Genomic DNA, 24,714 nt, shown 5'->3' on the forward strand with positions numbered 1-24,714 from the left:
AAGAGTACACAGTTCAGAGTCAAGACAGGCAGAAACTAACATTCTAGTTTTGTCACTTAAAAGCTGTTTGACCTTTGTCAATTCACTTAACTTCTCTGATTGTAAAATAGGGATAATAATATTTACTAATATAGTGTTATGAGGCTTCAATTACTTATAAAAAGATTGAGGACAACACATGACACAAAATGGGTATCAATAAATGAATGGTAGATGTTGTCATCATTATTACTGCTGGCATATCATCATTTTTATTCCTTCCCCAAAATATGTAATATTTGTAATATTTGGCATAAATGGATTTTTTTTTAAATTTTTGCATTACTTAATGTTAATGTTTTGACTGAAATACATACTTAATTCTTAGGTGGATAAATGAATGAATGAGTAGGACCTCGAGAAATGAGCAAATTCTCATATTATAGTTTGTCCCATAGAGAGTAGTGGAGAATAATCAAGTCTCTTTTCCTCCATTATACATCTACATCACAAACCATGTACTCTTATGGAGGGTATAAAAAAATCTCATTATGTCATTTTACTATGTATTATTGCTGAGAACTCTCACATTACCTAAACATGAGAAGTGTTTTGCACACACAGAATCTTAAATTTTGTCTTCTGAATTTAGTATCATTTTTAAGGATGATCTGAAATAGTTTGAGTTCTTACTAGGAATGTATACATCTGAATTCTTTAGGCCAACAGCTCTCTAGCTGGTCTGACACTTAGATGCAGATTCTGAGGAATCCAGGGTGAGGGGAATGAATGTCACAGTGTCAGGGCTACCAGCCACAGGACAGGTGAGGGAAGGGGTGAAAGGACAACTCAATGATTCATGAACAAATGGATCAAATGGGAAATGGAATAACTGATGACAATAAGAAAAATGAGAAAGCCTCCATGTCCCAATGCCTCTGTTTCCCAGCATTTTATTTAAAAGGTTTCAACTATGATATTCATGATGTTGACATTGACTTACTTGAATGGATTAAAAGAACTCTGAGACTTTCTCCTTCTTAGGTGGCCAGATTATTGAACAGTCTAGTGTAATTCTGATAAACATTTTCCCAGTGAGGATTGCTAATATTCCCAGTGGACTAACTGGAGAAGCCACTGAAGGGCAGATAGATATTCTACTGTAAATAAATTGACATTGCCATTTATCACTATTCCCTTGAGAGTTTAGTCAGCATTGAATCCACAGAGCCTATAAACCCTGGTAGAGCTCAGAAAAATTGAATTTCAGTATCCATAAGGCTAAGTAGTCCCTGAAGTAGAATCAGGAACAACAACAACAACCGTCCAACTCTCCCTCCTTTTCCAACTTAAGAAAATCACACAACAAACACATTATTGTCATTATCCTCTTCAGCCTGCTGTAATTAAAACACACATTGCACTTCTCTTGTGTCTACTATACACAAGTCTCCTAATTCCAAACTCCTGGAACAAAATGCCCAGTAGGCACAGTGATCAGGTACGATGTGTTTAAGTCCAGGTCCACAAGGACAGATATTACAAATAAAAATTGACTTCATTAATTAAGATGTGGTGAAAAAGAAATGACCACAGTCTCCACCATTCTATTAGTATCCTATGAAATCAAGTGTGCCCCAGCCTCTCACATTTCCACAGTAAGAGAAAAACTGTGGGTTTTTGTTTGCTTGTTTCTATCATTATTAGTTGCGTTGTCTCAAACTCATCTCAGAGAGTAAGACAATTGATATGCTTGGACTCTGTGTCCCCACCCAAATCTCCTCCTGTAGCTCCCGTAATTCCCATGTGTTGTGGGAGGGACCCAGCAGGAGATGATTGAATTATGGGGATGGGTCTCTTCCACGCTGTTCACCTGAGAGTGAATGGGTCTCATGAGATCTGATGGTTTTAAAAATGGGACGTGCCCTGCACAAGCTTTTTGTTTGTTTGTTTGTTTTTATTTTTGTTCTGGCTGCTGCCACCCATGTAAGATATGACTTGCTCCTCCTTGCCTTCCCCCATGATTGTGATGTTTCTCCAGCCATGTGGAACTGTGACTTCTCCATTAAACCTCTTTCCTTCATAAATTGCCCAGTCTCAGGTATGTCATTACAGCAACGTGAAAACGGACTAATACAAAAATGAAGGCTTGTTTTGCTTTCCCTGCAGCAAATCACCTTTTATAGCCTGGGCTGTAAAATCTTATTCTCTATTCTCAATAATATAATTCATTATTACCCCAAGGTGGATCCACCATCATAAATACTATTACAAAGATACAACAGCACAATTTCTCAGAACACTTCTGAAATGCATTTTTATTTATTTTTCATCCGTTTCTAAAAAGAGTAGCTTAACAATGAAGTCCCAAGCTTTCCAAACAGATTTTGGATAAAGTCCCTATTGAATTACATTCATCTAAATGCTATATATAGCTCACCCACTTTTATCAGGGGAGTCTTTCATTTGAAATCAGAAATTCTAACAAGGAATTTCTGGGACCGTGTGTATTACATCTATCACTAGAGTGCACTGCTTTGTTTCAGGACTCTCATTTAAAATTCTGTTTAACCATCCTCAAATCATCTTATTCCTTATGAGGACCATATGAATAGCCAGTAGGTCCCTTTCATGGGTGTGAAACTGATCCCTTTATTGATGTGGCCCCATTGCTCTGTCTACTCTCCTGGAGTGATGCACTGGAAAAACAAAGTTGCCGGCAATGCAGTTTCATGTCAAATTAGCATATGGCATAGCATATGGAATGACAACTAGAGGACTGGTTTCTCAGACCTGAGAAGGTACCAAAAACACATTTTCAGAAGAGACACATCTCTCACTGAAAAGGCAGCTGCCCAACACACAATTGTCTCCCAGTAGACTGGTACTGGCAAAGACAACTATCTTGACTGAAAGAACACTGCCAAGAAACTGACCTTAGAGGGAATGGAAGAGAGCAGAGCATGATATTTACATTTCTTTGAAGTCTCTTTCAAGTTTTGAAAATCACTCCTAAAAATACACTCAACTGTGACTAGAAATATATATTTTCTAATATTTTGCACAGCCTGGCTTAAAATAAAGCAATTCAACAGATTAACAGTATTAAACATATGCATTTAGGTTTTTTTAAAATCTTTCTCAATGTAATAGTTTAGGACTTTTTTTGATAACTGCTAAACCGATGGCGTACTTTGGTATCCCACACATTCTGAAGAGAGAGCGCTAATCTTCTCTGATTCTTTCTTTAATTTGTAACTATTGCAAAGCATTTCAGCATCACACCCTTTATCATACAACTGCCAGTAAAGAATATTTTGAAGATATTGTCAAATCCTTCATGTGAGTGACAAGTTGTTTCACAGCTTTTTATTTCAATCAACTTTTTAAATCTCATTAACCAGAAAACTCATTCTGTCTCAAAGAAATGAATTTTAATGTATTAAATATGATACACTATAGAGACTCTTGGTGGGAAGAACATATGTACAAAACCTCTAATATGTAGACAGAATATAGTGAGATTATCACAGCACATTTATGAAATTCTTGTCTCTATAAGCCCTTAATAAAATGCCTCTAGTTGCCCAGGATACTCCTCATAAGCCTTTCCCTAAAATTCTAGTTCACATAAATTTGCCTCAAAAGGTTTCTTTCCTTTGCTACCAAATGATGACTCATTTCCACAGCATCTAATTAATATTTACAACTCTAATTGCCTTAATAGATAAGCCTAATTTTTTAAGTACTACAGTGCTCATTCTCCCATTTCAGTAAGGCTGACCTTCATTTATATGATATTCTAATATTTCAACCACCACCCCTTAGTCACTTTCAACATCCCACTGCCTAGTTTAATATGTAAAACACAGTAGAGGTTCAATTTAAGTGTACCGAATGATATTGAACTTTAATATCTGATCCTTTCCAGTTGTCCCAACACATGTTCAACTTTGTCTTCTTTTTTCCCCATCTAGTCAGGATTCTAAGCTAAGCCATTTCATTAATACATCAAATAATCTGAAAACCAATGCCATTTTATAAACTATATGGCCTTCCTCAAGTTACTTAGCCATTTGAGCCTCAATTTCCTCACCTGTAAAATTAGAATATTATCTTTAGTCTTAGAGTTTTTGTGGGAATCATAGAGTCATACTACACAGGTTATTTAACTTACCTAAAGTGAAATACATTTGCTTGAGAAAGAGAATAAAGTAAATGGAATGAATGGTTCCATCAGTTTTTCTACCCAATAAGTCTCTGCCCTGGAGTAAGCCTGAGATGAGGGATGTAAATCTGTTAATCTCTTTCTCTTAGTCAAAGATAAATATTTTTTATGCAACATAGTTCCAAAATGTAAGCTGCCAATTTCAAACAGAACTAGCAATCTGTTTCAGTGCTGAAGGAAAAGCTGGCTGCATTAGATTTAATGAAAAGTGTTCAATCTATGTCTTTCTTTGGAAATTCTCCAAGAAATTCTCCATTTCAGTATATGAAATGTTCATGCTGACTGACTTTAGAATCTAATACTTCTGAATGATACAATTTTGTTTTATTTTACAATACTGTTTATTAGGCAAGGCGCAGTGGCTCACGCCTGTAATCCCAGCACTTTGGGAGGCCAAGGTGGACGGATCACGAGGTCAAGAGATTGAGACCATCCTGGCCAAAATGGTGAAACCCTGTCTCTACTAAAAATACAAAAACTACCTGGGTGTGGTGGTGTGTACCTGTAGTCCCAGCTACTTGGGAGGCTGAGGCAGACGAATCACCTGAACCTGGGAGGCAGAGATTGTAGTGAGCAGAGATCACACCACTGCACTCCAATCTGGAGACAGAGTGAGACTCCATCTCAAAAATAATAATAATTTTAATAAATTGCCCTGCTCATCATCTCTCACACATTAATGACATTCAATCACATTAGAGGATTATGATTCATTGTTTTATTACACAATAAAATAACCACAACTGCTAGGTATTTTAGCTCCTTGATGGTTTATCATGTTTCTTACAGTGAAATTTCCAGTTTTCTCAAGTCCTCTGTTTATTTCTCTCCTTTCTTTTGTAACAGATATTCAATATCCATTGTCACTCTTCAAATTAAGGTTATCCAGCATGAATATACCATTTTTACATGTTTCCATGTCAAAGTATTCCTTTATATTTAACCCCCTCTCTTACATTAGCTAGTCTATGAGAAAAAATAAAGCCTGTCCCACTTAAGTCAATGACTCAAGATCTGTGTCTGGATCCCACCCACTCATACATCCTCAAAGGCTTTGTTTTACTCACTTTCATAATTTAATCTATATTGTCTTTCTATTATGTGAAACCAACATCAGGTCTTCTTGGTACTAACAGCAAACTTCCTTCAATCTTGCTTAAAAGGAAGGAACAGCAGCTGGTCTATAACCCATTGCCTCTACCTTGGACACATCTGGGGAAGGAACCTGTTACTCAAAAAAAAAAAGAAAGTTCTGGAAAAATCTCCTTGCAAACACACTAACCAGACCTCTTGGTAGTATGCACTAAAATACCTTTATAGGAATATATCTATTCTATCTAGGTTAGAATTATTCTACTTTTGTCTGCTGGAATTTATCTGTGTCCACTATATAATTATCAGAGGGTAAAATTATTAGACTATGAAATGGAGATATTTTGTGATCAAAATAGTACACTTTGTGTGACTGATGTCATGCACGTATAATTCAGATACCCCACATGTTAAATCTGGGTTGGTAAGCATTTTAATGTAGAAATATAGACCTGGAAAGCTGCATTAAGTATTTTCATATTTCATCATTCTTTCCCTGTGGCTTGTGATTACTCATTCTTTTTTAAGAAAGGGTCAACAAATAACAGTCTATGAGTTAAAGAGTTGTTTAAAAATGAAAAGAAAAAATGTGATATCAACCATTTGTATCCTGTAAAGTCTAAAATGTTTGCTATCTAGCCATTTGTAAAAAAAAATTTTTTTCATCAACCTCTGCTTTAAATTATTAGTGAAAATTATTCTGTGGGTAATACTCTGCATTTAGTAAATCTGACTTCACAATTGACGCTTTGTGCCATCATACCTCCTATCATCACTGAACATCTTGAAAGCAGCAAGAGTCAGCACCACAAGTTCAAAGTACTCATGAAAATAATAATTATTTCATTTGCCCAGATACAGATCCACTTATACATAGTCATTTGATTTTCAACAAAGATGCTAAATCTTCAAATAGGAAAAAATGTATTTTCAACAATGGAGCTGGAATAAATAGTGTGATGGTTAATTTTATGTTTTGACTTGACAGAGCCACGGGGTGCCCAGATATTTGGTCAAACATTATTCTAGATAAGTCTGTGATGGTGTTTCTGGATAAGATTAACATTTGAATCACAGACTGATTAAACCAGATTACCCTCCTTGATGTGAATGAGCCTCATCCAAACAACTGAATAGCTGAATAGAACAAAGACATCGAGTAAGAAGAAACTGTACCTGCCTGACTGCTAAGCTTGGACATCAGTCTTTTCCTGCCTTTGAACTGGAACTTACACTATAATTATACTGGAACTTATATCATCATTTATCTTGGTTCTCAGACCTTCTGACTCAAACTGGAACAGTGTTAGCTCTCTTGTCTTCAGCTTGTTGAATACAGTTGTTGGGACTTTAGTCCCCATTATTATATGAGCAAATTTTTCATAATATCTATCTATCTAACTATCTAGCTAGCTATCATCTATTTGTCATCTATCTATCATTTAGATTCTTTCTCTGGAGAACCCTGACTAATACAAACGGGAATTTTTTCCCTTTGAGGGAAAAAAAATGTACCTCAACCTTGATTTCAAACAATACACAAAAAGTACATTAGAATGGAAAGTAAGCCTACAGATAAAAGGTAAAGCATAAAGCCATAAGACAAAAACATAACAAAGTATCTTAGTGACTTCGTGTAGGCAAATCATTTTGAGAAGTCACAGAAAACAATATCCACAAATAATTAGTAAATTAAATTTTCAACAAAATGTACAACTTCTGTTCATCAAAAGACAGCATGAAGAAAATGAATTAGCAAGATACAGGCACAGAAAGAAAAATATGAAACACATATATGTGAGAGAGTACTGATATCCAGGATATAAAATGAATTCTTATAGCTCAAAATAAAAAGTTTCTACAATTAAAAATACGAGACAAACATCTTACTAGACATCTCATAAAAGGAGATACAGGCATACCTTGGAGATATTGTGGTTCAGTTACAGACCACAGCAATAAGCAAATATCACAATAACGGAAGTCACGCAACTTTTTTCATTTCAAGAGCATGTAAAAGTTATGTTTACACTACACTATAGTCAACTAAGTGTATAATAGCATTATGTCTAAAAAATCCAATGTGTTTACCTGATTTGTTGTAAAAAATGCTAACAATCATTTGAGACTTTAGCAAGTCATAATCTTTTTGCTGATGAAGGATCAGCCTCATGTTGATGGTTGCTGACTGATCAAGGTGGTAGTTGCTGAAGGTTAGGATGACGGTGACAATTTCTTAAAATAAGACAATAATGAAGCTTGCCATATCAATTGACTATTTTTCATAAGCAGTCTCTCTGTGGTATGTTGTGTTATTTGAAAGCATTTACCAATGGTAGAAACTTCTTTCCAAACTGGAGTCAATCTTTTCAAATCTTGCCTCTGCTTTATTTATTAGGCTTATGTAATATTCTAAATTTTTTGTGGTTATTTCAACAACATTCATAGCATCTTCACCAGGAGTAGTTTCCACTTCAAGAAATCACTTTTTTTGCTCATCTGTAGAAGCAACTCCTCATGCATTGAAGTTTTATCATGGGATTGCAGTAATTCAGGCCCACGTTCAGTCTCCACCTCTAATTCTAGTTCTTTTTCCATTTCCACCCCATCTGCAGTTACTTCCTCCACTGAAGTCTTGAACACCTTAAAGTCTTTCACGAGGGTTGGAATCAACTTCTCCCAAATTCCTGTTAATGTTGATATTTTGACCCCCTCCCATGAATCACAAATGTTCTCAGTGGCATCTAGAATGGTGAATCCTTTTCAGAAGGTTTAAAATGTATTTTGCCCAGATCTCAGAAAATTCATTATCTATGTCAGCTATACTTTTATGAAATATGTTTTTTTAACAATAAGACTTAAAAGTTGAAATTACCCTTTGACTCGTGAGTTGCAGAGTTGATACTGTGTGAGCAGGCATGAAAACATTATTCTTCTTGTACATCTCCATCAGAATTCTTGGATGACTAGGCATATTGTCAATGAGCAGTAATATTTTGAAAGAAATCTTTTTTTCTGAACAGCATTTCTCAACAGGAGGCTTACATTTTTCAGTAAATCAAGTTGTAAACAAATGTTCGATCATTGATACTTTATTGTTCTATTGCTAGAGCACATGGAGGAGTAGATTTAGCATAATTCCTAAGGTACTTAAGATTTTCAGAATGATAGGTGAGCACTGGCTTCAACTTAAAGTCACCAGCTGCTTTAACCCATAATAAGAGAGTCAGCTTGTCCTCTGAATCTTCAAAGGCAGGCATTGACTTCTTTTTAACTATAAAAGTCTTAAACAGCATCTTCTTCCAACAGAAGGCTATTTCAGCTACGTTTAAAATCTGTTGTGTGGTGTAGTTACCCTCAACAATAATCTTAGCTAGGTCTTCTGGATAACTTGCTGCAGCTTCTATATCGGCAATTGCTGCTTCACCTTGCACTTTTATGTTATGGAAATGGCTTCTTTCCTTAAATCTGAGGCCCAACACCTGCTAGCTTCTAACTTTTCTTCTGCAGCTTTTTCACCTTTCTCAGCCATCATAGAATTAAAGATAGTTAGGGCCTTGCTCTGAATTAGATGTTGGTTTAAGGGAATGTCGTGGTTAATTTGATCTATCCATACCACTAAAACTTTCTCCATATCATCAATAAGGCTGTTTCACTTTCTTCTCATTCATATGTTCACTGAAGGGGTACTTCTAAAGTCCTTCAAGAACTTTTCCTTTCACAACTTGGTTAACTGGCCCAAGAGGCCTAGCTGTCAGTCTATCCTGGCTTTGGACATCTTTTCTCAGTAAGCTTAATCATTGCTAGCTTTTGATTTAAAAGACAAAATGTACCATACTTTTTTTCACTCGAACACATAGAGGCATTGTAGGGTTATCAGCTATTCTAATATGAGTATTGTTTTGTCTTAGGTAATAGGCCCAAAGAGAGAGGGAGAGGAGAGATGGGGGAATGGCCATTTGGTGGTACAGTTAGAACTTATGGATTGTTTGCCATCTCACATGGGCACAGTTTGTGGTGCCCCAAAACAATTAATTACAATAGTAACATCAAAGTTACTGATCACATATCACCATAACATATCTAACAATAGTGGGAAAGTTTGAAATATTGTAAGAAATACCAAAAACTAACACAGAGACACAAACAGGGCACACGCTGTGAAAAAAAATAATGCTGATAGACTTGCTCAACGCAGGGTTGCCACAAACCTTCAATTTGTAAAACACACAATATCTGTGTAGCACAATAAAACAAGTTATGCCTTATACAAATGGACTATAAGCACATAAGAAAGTGCTCAACATAATTATCATCAGGGAAATTTGAATTAAACCAACAATGAGATATTACTACGCATTCATTAGAATGGCTAAAATTTTTAAAGACTGATAACAACAACTAGATGTGAGGATGTGGAGGTGGTATCACACAGTGTTTGCTGGGAGTACAAAATAGTATATGCACTTTGAAAAAAATCTGGCGTTATTTTTCAAAACTAAATATATACTTAAGACCCAGCAACCTGACGTTACATTGTTACCTAAAAGAAAAGAAAATACATGCCCACAGAAAACTTTTGTAACTTTAAAACAGCTTTTTTCATAATACTCACAAACTAGAAGTGGCCCAGCTTCCTGTCAATAGGACAATTGGTAAATAATCTATAATATATTCATACAATAGGATACCATTCCACATTTAAAGAGTTAAGCTACTGACAAACCCAATAACTGGATAAATCTCAAAAACATTATGCTCAGTGAAATGAGCTTTACAAAAAAACAGTATATTTTGTATTGCTCACTTATGTGAAGTTCTAAATCAGGTGACTCTAACTGACGGCAGAAAAGCACTAGAACAATGGTTGCCAGAAGGCAAAAGTAGGAGTTAATTTGAAAAGAGGATGAGAGAAATTTCTGAGATGATAATGACGTTCTATATCTTGATTGAGGTTCAGTTTACTAAAGAACGGGCACTTGCCAAAATTCACTGAATTGCACATTTAAGATTTGTGCATTTTGTTAAACATAAATTTTACATAAAAGGCATCACATTTTGAGCTCCAATTAATATTGCATATGGTAAGGTATTATGGGAAAACTTGTGGCTCTCTATAATGGAGAACTTTCTATGGGAATGTTCATGGCCCTCCTTTAAATGCATCAAATGTAAGATCACTGGATGGATAAATAAAGGAATGGAGTTGCATAAACATCTAATAAAACATTTTTATCAGCCCCCAGAATTATGAAAATAAATTTTTGTTGTGTAATCCGCTCAGTCTGTATTATTCGTTATGGCAACCCAAGCCAACTAATGCAACAGATGTTTATTGTAAAATTCTTTCAACTCTGTTATATATTTGAAAATTCACATGAAAAAGACTGAAAAACAAACCAAAAATTCAAATGGAGTTAATGATTAAGAGCACTACCTTTGGAGTCATAAAGAATTGCACCCTAACTGTAGCTCTGCAACTTGCTAGTTGGGTGAAAATTGATGTGTTATGTAACCTATCTTAGCCTCCTGTTCTCATTTGAAAAATGGGTATCATAATAAAATGCCTCTCTCAGTTTGATGTAAACATTAAATAAAATATTATATATGCTAGCACCTAGTACAATGCCTTTGACATATAAAGTGCTCAATTAACATTTGCTGCTAATAACATTTTTTACTACCTTGCAAATTTAAATATCTTGAAATAAAAAATATGTAAAGTACTGATCTCAGTTTTCAAAGACAAAGCATTATATGTCATTATGTGTGCTTTTATTTCTTCTCTTCAATGTTGGTGTACATTCAATCACTTATCAGCACTTTTCATTCTAACCACTCTCAGGGTGAAAAAATGGACTATAAACCAAAATAACAGGACAATTCATTACCAAATGTGTTAATTTTTAAACACTTTTTTTTTACTTCATTAAAGAAAAGTAGACTTCTGTTACCACAGCGATTTGATTAATTCTGCTGAGAGTAGCAAGATTCTCAGATATTCTCTTGTAATTGTGAAATATATAAATCTAAATAAAAATATAAAAATTCGATAAACCCTGTGTGTAGCATATAAGTGTATTTTAAAGAGAAATAATAAAATGAACATATATATATATATATATTGTCTAAAAGAAAAAATATCTTTAAAGCTTTCTCTAGGTCCCTTCCCAAACGCTTTATCCCACTGCTTCCCCAACTCTTCCAAGAAGTAAACACTATGGTGAATTTTGTTGATTATCCCCTCTAGGCTATAGAGGACAGTGAATGAGCACAAACTCACTGAGCCAGGCTAACTGAGCTAGGCTCAGAAACTTGTGAGCTAGGCTGCTAGATTTAAGTCCTTGATCTCCTACTTTATAATTGTGTGACTTAGAGGCTGTTGCTTAATCTCTCTGTATGTCATTTCCTATATTTGAATGGGAATCATAATATTAGTTAAGAATATATTCAACAAAATTGTATTTTGTTGAAAGTGTCTGCCACATAGTGCTTTAGATATATTTCTATTATTTTGCCTTTCTACTTAGTTTAACCTATTTGTATGAATATCTATAAAAATATATGCCCTCACTCCAGTAATCCCAGCACTTTGGGAGGCCAAGGCAGGCGGATCACGAGGTCAGGAGAGCGAGACCATCCTGGCTAACATGGTGAAACCCTGTCTCAACTAAAGATACAAAAAATTAGCCAGGCGTGGTGGCGGGCGCCTGTAGTCCCAGCTACTCGGGAGGCTGAGGCAGGGAGGCGGAGCTTGTAGTGAGCCGAGATCGCACCACTGCACTCCAGACTGGGTGGCAGAGCAAGACTGTGTCTCACAAAAAAAAAAAAAAATATATATATATATATATATGTGTGTGTGTGTGTGTGCGTGCACACGCGCACGTATATACATGTATATACATACGTATATATACTATATACATTTTTATATGTATTCCTGAATTTTGGCTGGTTTTGACATTTACAGATAAGGGATTATACTGTTATCAAGTAGACCTTGCTTTTACCTTTCAAAATAAATTTTTGATAGTCTTTCAATATGTGTGATTGTTTGGTTTATTCATTTTTTGCTGTCATATAATATTCCACTGTATAAATACATGACTATTATTCTTTCTTTTGTTGATAAATGCTTGGACTATATCTACATTTTTATATTACAAACAGTAGTACTCAGACCATTTCATGTCAGTATCTTGACAAAATGTGTACATGTGGAATGGTAAACATCATCTATCAATTTCCTCTCAATTAATGTAGAACATTATGAGTTACTGAGTAACAGTTCTTTTTTGTATTTAAATCCTTATGTATTGATCATCTATAGAAATATTTCTCCACATAAATCAATATTTAAGAAAAAAAACTACCACCTTGTGAAGAGTTATGAATTTTCAATTTGCTTTTCATCAATCCTATTTTATTTTTATAAAAATGACTGAGGAAGTCACAATTAAAGTGTAATTATTGGGTTAGCCAGCCACAAAATATATTTTGAATGTATTGAACAACTTTAACCTTCATGAAGGACCAACTTTTAATTAACACCCAAATCATTCAAATGCTCCTAAATTTTTGTGTCTGCATAGCTAAAACTTAGTGAATGGTTACAGTGTTTAATGAATGAATCTATTAAGAACTTATCAATAACACGGATAAATGTTTTATTTGCTTTACTAACAGCCTGTAGAACAAAAAGCTTTCGATATCTTTGACTAAATTAATGGGCTAGTATCTGATATATAGATAGCAAGTGGTTTAATCATTACAACAGATGATTCTGAGTTTAGAGCTATAGGTTTAAATTCTTTTGAGATTTTTTTCTTAGCCCTATCATTAGCATACATTGATTGCTCTGATTGGCTAATCATTTAATTAGGAAATAGATAACCTTTGTTACAAAACTGGTTCAGTACATAGTTTTCAAACTTTGGGAGAGAATTAGTAGTCAATTTTGTGTAAATATAACCTTGAGATTTAATGTTTTTTTCAATAGAAGTTATTAAAAAATTAATTCTAATATAAATATATAAAACACCTAAATACACAAAATATTGTTATTAGTGAAATAAAATATCTGATTGGAAAACTTGAAACAGCCAGAGATACATGTTGGTTGATTGTGTTTATTATGTATTTGAGCCCTTTATTAAAATCCATCTGTATAACAAAAGTCTGTTTTCTAGAATACTTTAAACTAACGAATGATAACTAATCCTATTGCTCGCGTGTAGAAATGTTCTGAGATACAATGAGAAAGGCCTTAAGAGACATTGGTTCACAGAACAATTAAACTATCATATGTATTCCCTAAGGAACTTCTTCTATTACAAATAATACTGACATAAGAGGAGGGATTGAACATTCTGCTTAAATAATAATGGACGATACAAAATGTAATGCTGTATAGGTATGAATAAGACATAAGGAAATTGTTTCAAAGGCCAGCCCAATGGCTCTTTGATACAAACCCAGGGGCCCTTCCCTTTCCAATGAGCTCAATTAGCCCTCTGCTCCATGACATCACAAAGTAACTGGTTTAAACTGTGCTTCAAGAGCCTTTTATATACAAAAATTAAACGAGCCTGTCTCATTTAATTTCAGTTAATGTAAGTGAGGTTCCGAAACTGAATTGCTCAGTTATAACACCGAGCTTGAAGCCAGACTAGCTGATTAATTCCTAGCTGTTTGAAGTACTTTCTTCTCTTATCTTGAGCTATGCAGGCCTTACTACAGCCTGAGGAGAGCTGAGCCTAAGTCTATGGGAGAATTTTGTTCCCTCTCCACAGAGAGGAATGGAGACCAGATAAGTACTGTGGCATAAAACTGAAAACAACCAAAAACTTGTTGCCAATTTTGAGAAACGTGTGGGATGTAGGGCTGATTAGAGAAACCAAAATGTCCATAATATAGCATCCTTCTATCTGATTTTCAATTCACTGGTACACTGTGCAATTTTAATTGAAAATTACTATTGCCTAGAAACTGACATTACCCTAAAGATGTCCTAGTTAGTTCCAGTTGAGGTTTTTACATAAAATAAGCATTAGCAGCATGAGAAAGGAAGGGAGAGGCTGAATATGGTGAGTCATTAGGGCAACAATTAGGACACTTTCCCAAATTTTACTGTATAACCTTTAGAAATCCTCAGATAATCTGCTTTGCTATTCCCAGGAGAGTTCTTTGATGATCTTCAAAGCAAAATATGCCTCAAGATGAACTTCCTAAAAACATCATGGTGTATCTTCCAGCTTGCGATGAAAAAGCATTGGCTTTTAGGAGGTAATTTAGTGACTACCCCCAAAGTTTCCCCCCCCACACACACACATAGTCACCCCCTGCTCCCGTCTCACACATACTTTTCACATCTTGAGTGCATCTTTTGTTCTAAATAGATGTTGCGATACATGGTGGTGTATTAGTCTGTTCTCACATTACTATAAAGAAATACCTGAGACTGGGTTGGGCACGGTGACTCACTCCTGTAATCCCAGCACTTTGGGAGGCTGAGGCGGGTGGATCATGAGGTCAGGAGATCGAGACTAGCCTGGCCAACATGGTGAAACCTTGTCTCTCTTAAAAATACAAAAATTGGCCACACATACCTGTAGTCCCAGCTACTTAAGAGGCTGAGGCAGGAAAACCACTTGAACCCGGGCAGCAGAGATTGCAGTGAGCTGAGATCATGCCACTGTACTCCAGCCTGGGTGACAGAGTAAGACTCCAATTAAAAAAAAAAAAAATCAGAGCCCATAATAACTCATTCACTATCACAAGAATAGCATGGGGGAGACTGTCCCCATGATTTAATCACCTCCCTCCCTCCACAGTGGGGATTACAGGTCCCTCCCTCAACAGGTGGGGATTACAATTCAAGAAGAGATTTGGGTGGGGCACAGAGCCAAACCATATCATTCTGCCCCTGGCCCCTCCCTCCCCTGGTCTCTCATGTCCTCACATTTCAAAACAGAATCATGCCTTCCCAACAGTCTCCCAATGTCTTAACTCATTCCAGCATTAACCCAAAAAATTCATAGTCCAAAGTCTCATCTGAGACAAGGCAAGTCCCTTCTGCCTGTGAGCCTGTAAAGTAATAAACAAGTTAGTTCCTTCCAAGATGCAATGGGGGTACAGACACTGGGTAAATACACCCTTTCCAAATAGGAGAAATTTGCCAAAACAAAGGGGATAGGCCCCATGCAAGTCCAAAATCCAGGGAGCCAGTTATCAAATCTTAAGTTTCAAAAATTATCTCCTTCACTTCCATGTCTAGCATCTGGGCATGCTGATGCAAGGGGTGGGCTCCCATGGCCTTGGGTGGCTCCTTCATGGGCTGGCATTTACTGCCTATGTCTTTACTAGGCACACAGTGCAAGCTGTTGGTGGATCTGCCATTTTGGGTTTTGGAGGGCTGTGACCCTCTTCTCACTACTTCACTAGGCAATATCCCAGTGAGGACTCTGTGTGAGGGCTCCAACCCCACATTTCTCTTGGATAAACGTTTTCCCTGTACTCTCACACTTCTCTTTTCCTTGCCTGCCACCATGGAAGACGTGCCTGCTTCACCTTCCACCATGATTGTAAGTTTCCTGAGGCCTCCCTGGCCATGTGGAACTGTGAGTCAATTAAAACTCTTTCCTTTATAAATTATCCAGTCTGAAGTATTTCTTTATAGCAGTATGAGAACAAACTAATACAGCAGACTAAGCAGGAAACTTGAGACTATGTAAGCTTTCTTCCTTCCCTCCATTTAGCAATGCTGCCAGGCCGAAGCAACCAAAATGAACCATACAGCTACTGTCAGTAGAGAGCCCTATGGGGCTGAAGACTTGAACAGCAAACCAGACAACTGCCAGGGAGTCCATCAGAATGGTTTCAGCATCAGAGAGAGCATAACTATTAAAATAAAGCTGGCTCGAAGGAATGTTCCTTTCCATCGCCTGTGATGTTTGCTGAAATAAACATCTGAAGCACTGTAACAAAATAAGAAAACAAAATACGCAAGGATATAAAACAAACAGCAGAACCATTCTTTCAACCACTCTTCCCACCCTGTAAAGAACTTGAAGCTGCAGTAAATCCAGATAGTCGCTGTGCAAAAAGCCAAATATATAAGTTCACTATAGACATTTTTCTTATTTCCTGATCAGCAATGTACTTTCTCATTTTGAGAAATTTTCATAAATCTGATGAGATGCTATGTGATATCATATCAAACTTCCTATAAAAGTACTTCTAGAATGATGCTCACCATAGCAACTGAACACTCCAATTGTGTTATCTGAATGTGGGCTATATGGGGAAGAGAACATTTCTCTCATCTTTATTTCAGGATTGTGTAAGGTTAAAATAGTAATGGTTAGAAAACTATATATATATATGGATTGTGATACTTGGAGATTAGCATCAACTTATGAGAAAGGATGTATTTTATGTCACTCCTTAGTAATACACCAATAGTTTAAGAATTCATGTTCATGGAAGAAAATTCTTTACTTAAGGAATTCTGTCCTAGGAGGACATACAAATTATGATAAAGTGAAGAGTAAATACCTAAATAATCTGATATCAAAAATTTTGAAGTGTCACAATATAATTGTAACATGAAACTGTATTCACAATTAAATGTTCAAAATCTTGAAATTTCTCTGTTTCATAAACACAAAAACCATAATCATGAATTATATTTATAAATTAATGAGACTAATTTATCTATGGTTCATTAGTTAATTTTAAAGTTATTTTCTGAAACTTTTAAAAAATTATTTGATGGTTGGAAAATGTATATAATAATCATACTTAGTATTTATTTGGCATCCACTGTGTACAGGTGCCTTACCAAATGGTCTCATTTGATGACAACACTATTAGAAGAAAGCTATTTGATTCTGTTTTTAGAAACTGAAGACTTGAACAGCAAACCAGACCATTGCCGGGGAGCCCATCAGAATGGTTTCAGCATCAGAGAGATCAAAACTATTAAACTATTATGGTGCTGATAGAATAAATAACACATCCAAAGTCACATGTGTAGTTAAAGCCAAAGCCTGAAATTTCCTCTCCCAGTTCCTTTCATTATAACCTTCTTTATATTCATCCATTTATTTCTCTTCCTGCTATTGCACCCTCATCTCCTTATTTTTTCCTTTCTTCTGTTGCACTAATTACTCCGTAGCATTCTGTTGAGATTAAACCAAAAAATTTTTGTCTCCAAAAGCACAAGATTACAGATGATGCCATCTCTAGTAAAGGGTATACTTTCCCAGGGATTTCAGAGATGCTTTTCTTCTAATTTCAAAAGGATAAAGCAAAATGACAACTTGTACCTGAAACCTAATCCAAATGTATGTTCTCCATGGCTAACCTTCATTGGAGGCAGTTTTTCCTTCCAAAACCTCTTTTGGTCTTATGATTACTACAGGAAATAAGTAATATTTTGGGTTTGAAACCATTCTCAATATGAATTTTATAGCTTTAAGTCATTAAAGCCAATACAATTGTAATTTTTGGTATTAATTATGAAATAAGGAATTACTGTATTTTGTAAGTTTCCTTATAAAATAACAAGGTGGTTATAATGTTTTATAATACAGCAGTGAGTGTAATACTGCAGGATTTACCTGTCAACTTGTAGGATTACATAAATGTGTCTTTCATTTATGTTACTAAAAAAATCTATCACAGTGAGGGTTTTTGGTTCTGGAAATAAATTTTAATCAACTTAGCAACATAAGTAAAGCAAGTTAGATACCACTGTAGAGTTTAGGCCAATATTTTCTCTCTTTCTTTCATATCCTTGGCTAGTATAAAAACCTCAAGGGAAATTAGACCAAGAATGGTTTCTGTAAAAACTTCTGGAGCTTCTCACAGAGAACCAAGTAATATCTTGAGTAAACCATGGGCTCTGATTTTTTTTTTTCCTGGCCAGAAACAATTCTCATGTTAGTAAACTAAACCAAAGTGACTGGCTAATGACTTCACATATGTAGTTTGTTATGTTTCTTTTTTCTTTTGCTGACCCATCTACCATGTTCAGCAAATACATGTTTCATTAGATGTGTAGACCACAAGGAATAATGATGTTGAAGTAGCATAGTGTATTTATAATTTTGTTTAATCAATCAGTCAACAGTGTTTCTGTATTAGCTATCTTCCTGACATTTAGAATTTCCCTTTGATCGTTTGTCTGATGTATGAAATACTAGAATTATTGGAAATCTTTTGTGCTATTTGAGGGTTAACGTTATGATTCAAATTAGGTCATTTCTTATCTTTTGACTTAAAACACACAGAATAATCCCAGGAAGAATTCCTCAGAAAGCCTGAAAGAGTAAGGGCCATCTAAATTTCAGGCTTCAAATTTGAGTAGAATGTTCACGAACTTCAAAAAGCAGAAGATACAACATTAAGTCATTTTAAAGCTTAATTATGTATTTATTATTATTTATCTAGAAGTCATTTAAAAGGTATGTTTTATAATTTGATGTTTTCACAATACTAAATTATTTTCTCATATTATTGAGTGCATTACAAGCAGTGCATGTGTGTAGTGTGTGTGTGTGTGTGTTCTTGGATTTTTTTTACATTTAACTTGTCCTATGTGCTTGAAGAAAGCACCAATTATAGTCTTTGGAGTTGTATTATCCTGTAAAAAAGTCATATATATATATATACACACATATAAATACATACATGTGTGTGTGTATACACACACACACACACACACACATACAGGTGGGGCTGTATGGGAAGGTATATGGATGAAACAAGGTTGGCCAAGGTTGATAACTTTTGAAGCTAGATGATGGGTACAAGGAAGTTCATTATACTATTTGCTCTTCTTTTTATTTGTATAACACTAACACTAAGAAATTTCACATGATATTGGCAAAAATGATCCCATATCCCTAATTCCAAGTTGTAATGATTTCAGCCTCCTAGATGCTCAAATAATTCTTACATGCTTTCATTTTATATATGCACACATACATAGAAAGAAAAAATGCTTTCTTATTTATTTTTTCTATCTCCTTTAAAAACCCTATTTAACACATAGTTAACCATATTCTATGTGGTTCTATTTGCTATACCAAATCACTGCTATTTTTTTAACCATACGATTATTTCTGATTTTTCTCAAAGAGTTTATGCTCAGAATTCAGGTAATTTTCTTGTATGTTCTTTAGTAGTTCCTCAAAGAGTTCTCTTGGCTCTTATCTGTGCTTATCAAGTCATAAAGCCTGCTGGACAAATTTACAGTAGGTCAGGCAGTGTCACTGAAATGTTTTCCTCATGATATATAATCTTGTTCTTATTGCAGAGCAATCACATGTTTCAGAAAAAGGAATTCCTTGTTCCAGCCAGTTGCCCATTATGGTTCATTATTTAAGACTAAACTTTGTCACTTCAATCAAAATACTCAACTATAAAATTTTCTTGATAGAACATTACTGTCCTTCTGAAAAATTCAAAGGGCTCAATAATATCTCATGGTATTGATTTAATATGGTCTTTCATGTCATTACAGTATGCCAGTTATTACTTTCGTTTCAGTCCTGTTCAGGTTGGGGCAGGGCAAGTTAATATATGTAGCTGCGCTCACATTTTCAAACAGAAGAATCCTAGGTTGAAAAGCTGATTAAAACTTTGCCCCCCTGGAAGAGCATCTAAAGTGAGTGAATGTCTCACAAAGATGAGTATGTTTCCACGAATGGCACACAGGCCTCAACAAGCATGAGTACCAGCTGATGCTGCAGCAAAACCAGAGTTGGACTCCACAGGAATCAGGCACTGAAAACCATGGTGTTTGAAAAGAGCCTCTGGTGGGAATTTCTAGACAAAAGGCACAAACAGCTTGTAATGTCCTCATTACCTTCAAAACAAAGCATGCTGTTAAATGTGCCAGAGGACTTACCACTTTTCCATAGACATTGTGGTGCAGAATTTCCCTCTTTAAGTCATGCAGTTAACATGCATCACCACCTTTAAAGAGAAAGAAATATAAGAGGATATTAGTCACACATTTCTGGTTATGTAGTAATTTCTTAGAACATCAAATTCCCCAGATGATTTCATCATCCTAATGTAAAGATTTTATGGAATGTTAGATGATATAACTATAAGAAGGTCTCCCTAATAAATCTTAGAATACTTTTATAACTTGATTATTTATTTTATACATTTATCACTATATATTTGTTTTGCTTTGTGTTTTATTTTTGTTGTTGCTTTAATTTTGATCTACCCTGATTTTCAGCTTAGAACTTCACTGTAGATTTTAATGGTGCTGTTTTCATTTTATAAAGCCTTTCCTTAAGATGTAAATGTTAAGTGTTTAGCCTATTCATTCTTAGAAAAGTAGTTAGTTTCTCAGACTAAGGCTTTCTGGGATATGCATTATAGGTAGATATTTGGGGAAAAACGATGTATAAATTTTCTTATTTATGAATCATTTTATGTTTGTTAAATGCATAACCTACTAATTCTATATTTTAGGAATTCATTATCTTTATTTATAGTAGACACTTATCCAGTACAGACTATAGCATAATTAAATAATGTGTTTTCCAATATTGTCTCTATTTTAGGTTAATGAAATATTTCACTGTGAATTAGACATTAAAATTGTATTTTAGTGCTTCCCAACTCACAAAATTTATCTTATTTTTAATAACCTTAAAAACCATATTGTGGAATGACTAAAAGCTAATAGGACACCTAAACCATTGTCTACAGCACAGGCATTACATGCAATATATTTTATTTAATTTCAGTTTCTAATAGCTTTAAAATTATTGATGCATATATTTATTAATTTTTAGGTATAAAATTTATTAAATTTTAGGCATGAACATTGAAGATAAATTATAAATACATATACTCATTTTGATATCTTTAATACTATTTATCAACCAGTTATATTTTCTCTGAATCTGGCTTTATTTATTGTTATAAGAAATATTTATTTAATTTGCGTGATAATCAGTTGACCTATAGAAAGTGGGCATACCAAATTCGTTTTGATAGAAAATTTTCAGAATATTATTTTCCTGATCTGCCTACATGCTTATTCTGTCAAGAAAGTAAAATAATTTACTTCCAGATATTTGAAGTAAACTGTGCTAATGTACACCATAAACAGGCTGCTTTGTAGGTATCAGTAAGAGAATCCTGACTTTCTATTTAGAAATAAATCTTACAAATTGACATTGTTTTAAGAAAAAAAAGATCTGTTGTGTTATTAGTTGCCTCAAAAAGATACTGACTGCCGCATATAGACTTTGCCATTATCATAATGACAGTATTCTAGTAATTATTTAATAGAATTATGATTTTGTTATACAAGAAATTTTATCACTTTATACTAAATGCATTTGTTTCAGTACTACATGCTAAATGGTGTCATATTTTAGAAACTATACTTTCAGCAAGTTAAGCAAGAAAAATAGTCAACACTTTTTATTTATTCACTCATTCAACCAGTATCACCATTAAGCCACAATCCGCTAGACACTGTGCTGGTAAGTCCCTGAGTGCTCAGTGCTAAGAAGAATAGATAATACCATTGAGAAAAGACAATACCAATGTTCTGTGATACAGGAAAAAATCGATCAAGTATAATTTTTTAAAAAGAGATAGGGAAATAGAGGGAAGGAGGTGAGATAATGTTAAGGAGGTGAGCTAATGTTTCGATGAGGAAATGCGGCAACTAAGCAAAGGGTCAGAAAAAGAGCAATTCTGGACAGAGTGAACAGCCTGTGCAAAGCTCTAAGTTAAAATATATCTTTGCATATTTCCGGAACTGAGAGAAGACCAAGATAGAGAAGAGTAAGTGAGGTAAAAAGAAGCACAAAATCAGGTTGGAGAAGTGGGTGTATTGAAAATCTTAAATTCAATCATTGTTATTGTTGCTGCTGTTGTAATTTTTATACCTGTGTACCTACTTCCATCATCATTTTATAATTTTTCTTAAAAAAGAAATTAATAATATCCTTTCTTATTCTAGTTTCCTGGAGTAGAACATCAAGATTCAGAAAGACGTTGTGAGCAATGTGTTTTTTTCTGAAGAAAGACATAGGTTACTTTGATGGCTCGACTCTCACCAAGAATCAAACTGATCACCTAAAACTTTAGCAGCTGATGCTTAGCACCATGGTCTACAAAGCTTGTGTCTTTTACAAAAAACTTTCAATGTAAGTTCTTAGACACATGTTTATTTGGTGATTGCTTTCTCCTTCAGCTTCTGGAATTCTGATTGCTTTTTCATTACTCTTCTCATATTGAAAGACCACTGTACATTGGTTACTTGTTTATATGTTTTTATGTTTGTTTAGAACAACTTAGAAAGGACTTATTAGATGCTGTTTTCCTTCTGGGAATTAACTTAATATGACTATAATGAAGTCAATTATATAAGTTGGCTTTGGAGGGTCACTGTCCCTTCTAATGTCAAGGAAAAGAAACCTATCAAAAATGTCACTGAGGACACTATAGCTGCCTCCTCATTTGCTTTCCACATGTTCACACCTTTCCTGTTTGACAATATCCGCATTTAGTTAATTAAAAAATCTATTTTGCTTACAAATATACTAATTTCTGTTTACTCTAAACCTTTAACTAGAATGCATAGCACCTCACAATTTGATCTGAAACGATGTCTCTCAGCTTTAAAGATCACCAGTCCTTTCTTACACACCATATATCCATATCACATTGAATGAAGAGGCAGTCTTTATGGAATTTTGTAGAATGGCTTTGAAAATCCTATCAACTCAGACATCTAAGGAAGACAGCAGGGAATCATTTTGTGTGGTGTCAAAGACTGGCCTCTTGTGAGCAATTCAGTTTATCAAAGGTCTCATTCTGAAAGGCTGAGGTTCACTATGTCTTATATTAGGTCCTGGTAAATGCATTATTAATTAACCATTAGCACAGGACCCAATACAAGGCTCTACATCACACAAGAGTGTGGGCTCTAGAAATGGACAGGCTGAATAATTGTATTTCCCGCCCCCTCCCAACCTTTTCCACTAGAATATAAGCTGTATGAAGACATGAAGTGTTTCTGTCTGCTTCACAACATCAAGCAAGGTGACTTTTAACAGTGCCAAGAGAAAATTCAGCATATTTAAAATTATAGTATATTTTTCCATTCATGTTACAGGATAGTTTTATGGTATAAGTAAGTGACTGATAAGGTAGCTGCACAAATTTTGCAGGGACCAAGTTGTTCTGCCATGTTCAATACACAAAATATACTTCATGATCCAAGATGGCTGCTTGAGCTCCAGCTACTATGTTTACATTTCAGTCAACAGAAGGAGCAAGAGAGGAAGAAAGGTTATCACCCTCTTTTGAAACAAGGTACCTGAAAGCAGTACACAACACTTTTGCTAATATCAGTCAAAATTTAACCACATGGCCACATTTGGCTATAAAGAGAAGCTAGGAAATGTCTTTCCTCCTGGAGGTTATAAGCGCAGCTAAAGCCCAGAAAATACATTACTAAGAGGAGACAAATATTTAACACTGTTTCCCCTCATTTGTCACAGTATATAGCATATACATATATCAATTGAGTTAATATCCTGTTGAATTTATGTCTCTGGTCAATCAAGCATGTTATCTTATTAAAACTTCACACCAATCTTCTAAATGATGCATTATTCCAACCATTTTAGAGGAAACAAAACAGAAGCCCAGAACATGTAAGAGACTTGCCCAGAATCATGCACTGAAGTAGTATTACAGGTCCTAGCACTGAACCTTAAAGACATTCCTTGTGTCTCAAGGGTAATGACAGTCTTTTATAGCCTTCCATAGACTCTGGCAGGGAAACTGATGTTTTTTGGCTGTCCCTATTGCACATGGATGGACACTGCTTCCAAGAAACCTATGTTTATGTTTGCTTTGTCCTGCCCTCTTTGGCCTGCCGGTTTGCCAACTTGGTGCTATCAACTGCTTCTGCACCTGTGCAGGTTTACAAAAATTTTTTGCCGAATTGAATGGAAGATTTGAAACACATAGATAGAGGTGGTTGAAGGATAATGATGATGATGCTGGCTGCTTAGGTGCAGATCTGTGATTCATGCTAACTCTCTTATCAGAATATAGGTTGGACACAAATTTATAATATCTATAATACTTATTAAATAACTACAATTATGTTAAAGAGAAATACTGAACTTAGAAGAGTTACCTAACGAGAGCCGCTAAAACCAAGATCATCTTCCTAAGACCTAAGGTTATACAGAGGAGAAGTTGTAACTCTGAGATTCCATTATGTCACTTAGTTTATTGAGCCATCTGGCTGCCTTAGTTTCCACCCAGTACTTGAAATATGTGTTTATAGAAATAAATATGAAACTGTAACTAAAGTAATATGAAAGCTGCAAATGTAAAAACATGGTTCT

The sequence above is a fragment of the Macaca nemestrina genome, chromosome 3 (genome assembly GCF_043159975.1).
Source record: "Macaca nemestrina isolate mMacNem1 chromosome 3, mMacNem.hap1, whole genome shotgun sequence".
NCBI lineage: Eukaryota > Metazoa > Chordata > Mammalia > Primates > Cercopithecidae > Macaca > Macaca nemestrina.